The following is a 9,669-nucleotide window of genomic DNA, read 5'->3' on the forward strand; positions in this document are numbered from 1 at the left end:
CCCCACCTCCCCCATCCCCTTGCTCCTGGGCCCAGCCTGGGCTCCGAGCTCTGCAGCCGAGCCGCGCCCCAGGTCCCTCCTGCAGCTCCCGGGCAAGGGGCGAACCAGGCAGCCGGGCCCAGGCCCTCCCGGCAGGAGCGTGTCTGCCCCACGTGTGTCTCCGCCCCCCACCCACATGGGTCCTGCCCGCTCTGCACTGCCCCCAGCCCCACTGCGCTGCCCTGCAGGCTCCGGGGCTGGAGCAGCCTCCGCGCTGCGCTCCCGGCCATGGCCATGGCCCGTGTGCAAACCTGTGAGGGAGGAGGAATGCCGCCTGCTTGGGGAAGAGGCAGGGCCAGGGCGGGGATTCGGGGAGGGATCCAATGGGGCAGTGAGGGGGTGGGGCTGGGGGAAGCACCAGGGCGTGGATTTCGGGAGGGATCCAATGGGGGAAGGAGGGGGCGGAGTCAGGGGGGCGAGTGTCCCTACGGGCTCTGCCTGTGTGCTGGAGCAGAGGGCAAAATTGTTTGTTTGTCCAGTGTCCCGACCAAACATCGGTCGGGATGCGGGACAAACAAGCAAATATTGAGACAGTCCTGATAAAATCGGGACGTCTGGTCACCCTACATCAGGCTTCAAGTTGAGAATCATTTCCCCTTCCCGCTCTGTGGGAGGGGAGACTTTTAAACGCGCTCTCTGTGCGACTGCACATGGCTAAGCAAAGAGAACAAACCCCCAATCCGCCCTGTGCTTTGGGAGCCAGGTTTGCAGTGGTAATTCTGTAGTTCAGATGACTTCATGCCTGGGCATTGGGATTGTTTACCAGTTTCTCTGGCATTGGGGCAATTTTGTGCTCACAGCTGTGATGGCCGAATGGTTAAGGGGTTGGAGTTGAAATCCAATAGGGTTCCCCTGCGCAGGTTCAAATCCTACTCACAGCGAGGCCTGTGTTTTAGCCAGTTCCTCACCCGGGCAATACCTCTGTACAACCCCCTGAGACACTCTCAATTCTCTCCCCACCCCAAGTAAATTCTCTTCTGCTCCTTTCATAGAGATGCCTGGGACACCACCTCACACTGTGTCCCTGAGGGGTCAGGCAAACTCTCAGCGCCTGAAGCCTCTGCCACTCACCTAGTGCCCCATGGATCAGCCATAGCCCTGGTTCTGCTCCTCTCTCTAGAGTGTGAAAGGATCTGAGTCAACAACTCCATGGGAGCTACGGGGCTGCAGAACCAACAGAGGAAAAATAGGTGCTCAGCACCCACTGGCAGCCAGCTCCCCCCCCCACTACAGGCCTTGCTGACAAGCTCCTCCTCTTCCCCTTCAGCACCTCCCACCTGCCAGTGATCAGCTGTTCAGTGGGGTGCAGGAGGCGCTGGGTGGGGAGGGGGAGGAGCAGGGAGAGGAAGAGGTGGGGGAGGGAGAGGAATGGGGCAGGAAGGTGAAGGCCGGGAAGAGATGGGACAGGGGTGGGGGCTTGGGGGAAGGGGTGGAGTGGGGTCAGGGCCTGGGGTGGAAAGGAGGGGCTTTGTCACAGACCCCTCTAGGGCCGGCCCTGAAGGGAAGCACTGACTATCACAGTGACAATACAACTGACCAGCATTGCGGGGGAGGCTGAGGGAGATCCGCACTCACCAGGTCTCTTCTCTCCCCCACGGTGAGCCAGACACTGCTCTCTCCTGGCTCTCACTCTAGCAGCTGGATGCCAAGGAGCCATTTCCCCACAGGAAGTGCACTGAGTGCCCCTGTGGTGCTGGGGGGCTGGCGCTGCTGCTGCCTGTGGGGCTGGCAGGGGGGCTGATGTCTGCACAGACTCTCAGCTGCCAGGCCGGAGGGGGCACTTGGGACCTTACCAGACTGGCTCAGTGAAGACGGGGGGTTGACAGAGCAATACAGACGCTCTCCAGAGCACGGAGCAGCAGCCGCCCATGCAGCCAGGCAATGAGCATTTCCCACAGCCTGGAGCCGAGGGGGAGGCGGCAGCTGCTGTTCCAGCTCCTCGGGGACAGGCCCTGTCAGCCAACAGCCACTTCTTACTCCCCACAGCTAAGGGTGCCGGGTTCCTCCGGTGGGGGTGTGGAGCAGCCGTTCGTTTTCCTGTTCGTACTCCTCTGCGGTGTGAAAATCGGGGAGGCGAGGCAGAAGCCCCACTTCCCTCCCAAAATGATGCCCAGTGGGGGAAGCCAGGACAACAGGGTGGGGCGGCAAGTGGTGGCCAGACTCTCACCGCCAGGGTCTAGTCTAGCTCAGGGTCCAGCTCAACCTCCTCCCCATGCCACTGGCCCCCAGTCCCCTTCTACCACCAGGTCAACCCAGGCACTAGGGCAGGAACGGGGTGAGGCAGCAAGTCAAGCTGAGCAAGGCAGGCAAAAGCGAGTCTTGTCTTCATGGGCTGCTCACAATGACGTCCTTTTTGTGTGCAACGGCTGCAAAAACATCCTGGAAAGAGAAGCAACAGGCCAAAATACTGCTACAAAGTAGCTAAGTTGGGAGAGTGTTAGACTGAAGATCTCAAGGTTGCTGGTTCAATCCCAGCCTTTAGCAGGTTCTTTCATCCCTCTTTCTACAGTGGTTGTTTGTCTGCTGGGAGCACAGGGGTGCCTGCACCCCAAGGTGAGGCCCTGAGCTTGGGTTCTGGAATAGAAAAAAAAACCTGTGTGCTGCTGGCCTCACCTTTTCCAATGAAGGATGGGAGCTGTCTCTCCTACGTGAGTTATTGGTGGACCCAATGTGGCAGGAAGAGAGTGATGCAGGGTGGCCTTCAGGAATGGTGCCAGAGGGGCTGACTGGGCAGTGACAGGCAGGAACAGGGGATGAAAACTCTTCTGTGCAGCTGAGTGAGGGCAGTGCCCTGTGAAAGTGGCCAGGTGGCAGGGATTTGGGGGCCCAGGAGGAGATGCTTGATGTTCATTGCCTTGGAGCAGCTGGACTTGGACAGGCTGGGTGTTCATAAAATGCACATTAACAACTCTAGGGTAGCTTGATGGTGATTGGTGGAAGGGCCCATCTCTCTGGTCCTCCAGGCCAGTGAAGAATGATGGGGCTGGAGTCTTGTTCTTCACATTCATGGTGTGAGTACAGAAGGGGCTGGAGCTCTGACCAGGGAGGGCATTACTGGTGGGCTTTGTGCTCCATGGCACTGGTTATGGCTCTATTAGTGTGTATGGTCCCCAATTAAGGCCTAAAAGGAAAGTTCTATGAAGGAACTGGCTCCCTTCCTCTGGACCGCACAGTGTTTGGTGTTGGGGAGGATTTCAATTGTTGCTCCGGCCTGAGGACTGCTGGTCCTGTTTTCCTGACCGTCAGAGGAAACTCTTCTATGATGAGCACTACCTGGCGCAGGTCTGTAGTGAGGTCGGCTTAGAGGACGTGTTTCTCCACAGTGGAACCAGTGGAGGGCGGGTGTTAGCCTCCTATTCCTCTGACCCGAGCTCACACCAGCTGGAGAGGGGATACACCTTTCTGCGGGGCCAGGCCAGGAGTCGCATTGACCGGATTTACGTGAAGGAGAGCACGTCGACAGCCCAGTGCAGGGGGATTGGTGGGAGTCGGTGAGGGAGGAGTTGGCGGCTTTGTTCGGCGGTTGGGCAAACACCACAACATTAAAGAAACCAGTGGTTCCAAGTCCTGCAGCATCGCCTGTGGGATTTCCACAAAAGCATCCAGGCAGGGGAGCCAGTCAGCCTGTGACTGTATGACTGGATCAAGCGACAGCTGCCCGAGTTCCACGAGATGAGGCTGCAGCTGGCCGATATGAGCGGGAGCACCAAGTGAAGGGAGGAGCAGCCTCCCGACATTTTTGCAGCCTGCAGGGAACGGAGACAAAGGAGGAGGATGCGGGGACTCAGGGCAGGACCCAAAGATCGGGTAGTGCAGGACTATAGTTGCTGGAGGAGGAGAGAGAGTCCTGCGAGAGGAAGCCGCTGGTGGGAAGCAATAAGTGCAGAGTGCAAACCAGCCAGCTGAGAGTCACAGGGGTCTAGAAAACAAACTAGCAGCAGGTCCCATGGTGTAATAGGCAGCACTCAGGACTGTGAATCTTATAATCTGAGTTCAAATCTCAGTGGGACCTTGTGGAGATATGTTGATTTGCTACAAAGCACTGGAGCTCAATGTGTTGGCTACTTTCTCTCTGGGTGAACTAGCCTGAGTTTTTTTTCCCTCATGCTGGGTGACTGATGCCCACTGGAGATAGGTCTTTGGTCTGGCTGGTTCAATGGGCTGGTGGCTATAGGTTGGGGTCCTAGAACTTAACAGTCTGGCTAGAGATTCCTGTGGATTGATCATATGGTTGTTTCTCGCTGCTTCACCTGATGCCCACAACTTTGGTCCCTGCAGCTGTCACACTCTTCCTCTTCCCCGCATGGCATTTAAAGGAAGGAGGGCCAGGGTCAGGCTTCATAGTCAGGGCTAGGCAGGAGGGAGGCAGAGTCCCAGGCTGGAGCCCAACACCTCTCCTCCTCTGGGCACCTGGAGCAGAGGCGGCAGGTGCTGACAGCTCCAAGGGAAGTCTTAAAAGCCACAGAGCAACCAAGGGCAGGGCCAGAGGAGAGGAGAACCATGCCTATGTGTGGCCAGCAGACAGCCACAGAGACACCCGGCCAGCCTGCTCCCTGCCAAGCCGAACCCCCACTGAAGGCCACCCACAGACGAGCATTCGTTCTGCGGCCGGCCAGCATCACAAGGTGGTTGGAAAGCAGGTGGGGCCTTTGACCGTTCCCACTCAAGGGCTCCTTTTGGTGGTGGGGCAGGAGATATTTCCCCCAAGAGGCTCTTTCCCAGCTGCTGAGAAGCACAGAAGTACCCGGTGTTTGCTCTTGGGGTGAAAGGGCTTAATACATTTAGGCGGCCTGGCTAGCTCAGCTGGCAGCACTTCTGGCTCTTACTCTGAAGGTTGAAGTTACAATTCCCTGTTTGGGTGCTTGGGGCTCCTCTTCAACAATACAACCCACAATCTGTCTAAGCCCCCACCCAGTAACCTGGGGAAACTAACCCTGGCCACTGGGTGCCTCTAAGAGGCGATACTTTCCCCACTCACACTCACTGAGTGTAGAAAAGAAACTTTAAGAAAAAGGAGGAAAATCACCTTGTATTAACTTGGGAAAACACCACAATCAGGATTCATAACACAACACTATGAGCAAAACACCCACCCCACAGCGTGCTGGGCAGTGGCCTTTTGCCTCAGGGTCCTAAATCCAGACACCAGAAGTTCTTTGGATGTGCCCCTCCCTTCACTGCACCTTACCCACAGCTGCTGTCCTGGGTCAGTGAAAACCCAGAGTTCACCTCTCACCTCCCGGGGGGAAAGCCCCTTTCTCCCTCCGCTGTCTGGCCACATTGCCGGCCACTTGCCGTTCCCCCCTGTCACCGCTCTGCTGGCCACCCTCTCTGCTCTGGGACGTCTTGTGGTCCCACCAGGAGCGGAACAGGCTCCCTAAAAGTAGCGGCCACCAGAGCCCAAACAGTAGCCCCATCCCTTCCACTCAACACCACGCCCCTGCCCCACCCTTTCTCCCCAAGGCCCCGCTCCTGAGCTGCCTCTTCCCCCAAGACCCCGCTCACTGCTCTCTGTCCCCTCCCCACCTTCACTCGCCCTTACGGTCATTACAAAGTGGCAAGGCAGAGCCCTCCCATTTTTTAAAGTCCTGGGGTGTTGTTCCCCCCTGTTCAGGCACCCCTGGGGCCCTGCACTTCACACAGCTCTCCCTGATTTCAGCTGTTAGTGAGGGAGCCTCACTGCTAGCGCAGACTGGGCAGTTCATTGCATGAGAGACACTGTCCCAAAGCAGAACTAATGCTTAGAGCTGGTTACCAGTGATTTCAGATCTGTTGGTCTGCAGCAAGACTCTCCATTGAGTCTTAACCAGCTCTGTTATTACACAGGGAAGAACAAAAGGGTCAGATGCTGCCTGGAACCATTAAGAAGAATCCACCCCACCGAGTACAACACTTGTTGCTACCTGCTCTTAACCCCTGCTCTCAGCTGCACTGTGAAGTCTTTGGGATCACTCCTTGCCTGTATCAACCTAGGGGTCTCGGAGAACCATAATTAACAGGTGCTCCAGTGGCACAATTGGTTAGCGCACACTACTTATACAGCAGTGCTGTGAGGAGCTACGCTGAGATTGTGAGTTCAAACCTCACATGGATCACTGGTTTTCATTAACCAAATGGCATCACCCCCTTATTTGCCCCCGTGGAATGTAGAATTCCAGCCCTGGGGACACTGAGGCAGGGGAGCAGTCAAAAATGCCCCCTTCACTTATTACCTCCTCTCCAGAGTGCAGGTCAGAATCTACAATCCTTTCTCCACCGCCCCCAGCCCCTGGGCCAGGATCCCACAAGCAGAGCCTGGAGTCCTGCCCCTGGCGTCTGTACTATTGACAAAGAGTAAGTGACAGAGACAAAACACTCAAATCCCACCTGGTGCGGGGAGCCAGGTTTGCTCTTCAAATTCTGTCGTTGGTACATTTCCAGGTCTGGGAATGTCCCACAACAGCATTTAATGGGAAGAAACCCCTAACCTATGTCTGTGTTACTGAAGTTCTCAACTCGTGGCTTAAAGACCTCAAGGTGCAGGGAATCCTTCAGCAAGTGACCCAAGCCCCATGCTGCAGAGGAAGGTGAATGTCCGAGAACAATTCTAGGGGAAGGTGAATGCAGAGCAAGGACAATGGAGATGCCCAGACCTCCAATTAATAATGGGAAGATCATTTGCGAAATTAGTCATCACTGACAAGCTTTGTCTCTGTTCCTATTTCACGCTGTGGTGTTAGTAGAGGAATCAGGACAGATTTTTACTATATTAATTAAACACTTAATTTTATTTACCCAAGCCAAAAACTTAGTGTCACTTATTTTTTCTCTGTCCTAGCAAGAATGAATTGAATGTTGTGACTTTCTGTAAAGTGCAGCGAGATTAAATGTGGGGAATTCAGTCTGTGTGTTTGTGAGCTGATGTTTTCCTCTCCCAGGTCAGTGCCTGCATTGAAATACCAAGAGGGATCTAAGGGCTGGTGTACGCTGGGCACTTCACTGGCAGAGCAACGTCTCTCAGGGTGTGAAAAACCCACACCCCCCAAACCCATAGAATTAAGGTGACCTAAGCCCGGATTAGATAGTGCTAAAGAAAAGGAAGAATTGTTCTGTCAATGCAGCTATTACAGGGATGGGAAAACCCCTCCCGTCACTGTCTACTCCAAAGTGCTATAGCAGTGCCACAGCAGCATTTTAAGTGTAGACAGAGTAAAAGTAGATCTGGCTGCAGTTTGCACTCTGGATGCTCAGGCACTAAGACTACAGTAATAATAACAGTGCATTGCTTGTGTAGTTGGCAGGATTTGAACCTGCGCGGGGAGGCCCCAATGGATTTCTAGTCCATCACCTTAACCACTCGGTCACAACTACTTGACATACACCCATTTCCCTACATGATGATTCTCTTCTCACTGAATTGTCACTTCAAATTGTTTGCCCAGACCAGCTTCCCCAGCACACTCACGGCTGCGCATCAGTATAAGTGTGTCCTTGGGCGAACAGAGAACATTCCTGCCCATTTCCCTTCTGGCTGGAGCAGGATGAGAGTGTGTTTGTGTTAATGACATTGCTGTAGATTGTTGTTCATTCCCCACTCTGACAATTCAGACAGTCCCTTTCCCATTCAAATCTCCAGCACATAGTTCCAATAGCAGGGGTCAGGATTTCTCTGGGGCACTGAACTATTTCAGAGGGCTGGTGCATGAACTCAGCCTTGCATTCCATGATGTTTCATGGACTAACAACAGCAGCAGAAAGAAAGAGCCGAGCCAATATCTCCCTGGCAGGGATGCAGGTGCCACGTCCCCTCTGTCTGAGCATCGCATTGCAGGAGAGAAGGGTTCACTGGAATCGAATGCCCTGGCTCAGACCAGAGACACAGGGAGGTTTTGCTGTTCATGGATGTGTGCAAAGGAAATTGTGTCTCTGTGTGAAATTGAGGCAGGAAATGAAACACCCAATGCCCTAAGGAATGTGGGTGAAGGACTCGGGCTCAGCAATGATTTAACAGGGGTTTGTTTCAATTTATTGGCCTGATTAAAACTATGGCGAAAAGCCCCCTGTACCAGGGGCTGCGGGACAGGACAGGCAGTTCTGCGCGGAGTGTTCAGAGCTGCCCCCTATCTGCCCTTTCTCTGCACCGCCCCTGCTCCCAGAATGCACCAGGCCCTGGACTGAACTCTTCCCCTGCCGGCCGAGCTGGTTTCGTTTGCTGTGATCCTGTTGGCTTGGCAGGGGGGGAAGTGACAGTCCCACCCCAGAGCCAACGCCTCCCTGTCACCCAGCCTCCTGACCCCCAGCAGTGCAGGTCAGTCAGGAGCTGGGCCCTGCCAGGCACTCAGGGGCGTCTCCCCTGCAGCTGGGGGCTCTCCCCAGCGTGGTCTGTGGGAGCTCATGCACTAACAGGGCAGCGGCAGCAGCCGCGTGGTGGGTTGGGCTGGTGACCCGGGTCCATCTCCTGGGGTTGGCTGGGTTCATGCTCAGGTGACTGGCCCCAGCCACCGGCCGAGCCCCACGGCCACGCTGCTGCTGTTACCGCACTAGCCCCTCACGCCCCCATTCCCGCACTGAAGCCAGGAGAAGGTTTGCAGGGAGGAGGTGGGGGGGGTTGACCCCAGTATCCCAGAGCTGATTCTCCTCACAAAGGGGTGTGTGCATGTGGTGGGTGCCGTGTGCAACGCCCTGTGCCCATGAGGAGGGGACCGGAGCTCTGCCAGCAGGAAGATTTATCCTGCAGGAGCCCTGCCTCCCTCCCCCAGGGGTTCCCCTGGAGCAGAGAAGCTTTGAATCCTCGCCGGAGACTAGAGACGCCCGAGCAGCACAAGCTGCCTGGCAGAGGTTCTGGATCAGGGCCTCACGGGCACATTGGGTTCATTCCCTCAGGGCTGCCCTGCCCAGTGCCAGGGCTGCTCTCACTCCCCAGCACAGAGGGGGCTGCAGGCTCTTTGCCAAGCTGGGTCCCAGCTCAAGGCAGATTTAACACTAGCAGGGGGCCCAGGTATGTGCTGGTGCCGCTCAGGGAGGGAATCTGGGCCAAAGACTGGTTAGAAATTGGGTAACACTGAAGTGGGACTAGAAAGACCCTTGCTGGGACGTGGCGGGTAGGTAGCCCCCATTGTGTACCCTGCCCTCGCCGAGAAGTCTCTGGGAGAGTGGATTCTTCCTGATGGGCCACCAGCACGTCTCGTTGGTCCTGATGTCGGCTGCTCCTTTGCTGATACTGACAAGCTAGCTGTGGGCCTTTCCCACTCACCCCATAGCTCTGGGATGCACAGACAGCAACACTGGTGTGGAAGAAATGAACTCCACTCTCAGGTTTCAAGATCCTTAAGATCACTGACATTGCCAATGTAGATGTCAGTGGGTATAGCTCAGTGGTAGAGTGTTTGACTGCACATCAAGTGGTCCTTGGTTCAAATCCAAGTGCCCCCTTGAAAGCCTGGTCCTTCAGCAGCAATAATAATTGCATATCCATTTCCATTATGTTCAGGAGCTCCACTGACTAGGGATACCTGAAATGAATGGAAACACTCACATTTTCCTGTGCAAATGCATAAAAACCTAGCAAACATGTCGCCAGCTGAAATCAGTTCCAATCCTCTAAGTGTCTAATTTGTATTTTCATCAACTAAACAAAGGCCCATGAAGACA

At 55.3% G+C, this 9,669-nt stretch overlaps 3 non-coding genes across 3 annotated transcripts; 2 read left to right on the plus strand and 1 right to left on the minus strand.

The window, feature by feature from the left end:
* The first annotated feature begins 838 nt into the window (after positions 1-838).
* Positions 839-920, plus strand: TRNAS-UGA. The gene has a single exon. It is a non-coding gene; the product is annotated as a tRNA-Ser (tRNA).
* A 6,387-nt stretch (positions 921-7,307) lies between these two features.
* Positions 7,308-7,389, minus strand: TRNAS-AGA. The gene has a single exon. It is a non-coding gene; the product is annotated as a tRNA-Ser (tRNA).
* Positions 7,390-9,378: 1,989 nt separating this feature from the next.
* On the plus strand, positions 9,379-9,450 carry TRNAC-GCA. Its single transcript has one exon. It is a non-coding gene; the product is annotated as a tRNA-Cys (tRNA).
* Positions 9,451-9,669: the final 219 nt, after the last annotated feature.

Source organism: Mauremys mutica, unplaced genomic scaffold, assembly GCF_020497125.1.
Source record: "Mauremys mutica isolate MM-2020 ecotype Southern unplaced genomic scaffold, ASM2049712v1 Super-Scaffold_100100, whole genome shotgun sequence".
Taxonomy (NCBI): domain Eukaryota; kingdom Metazoa; phylum Chordata; order Testudines; family Geoemydidae; genus Mauremys; species Mauremys mutica.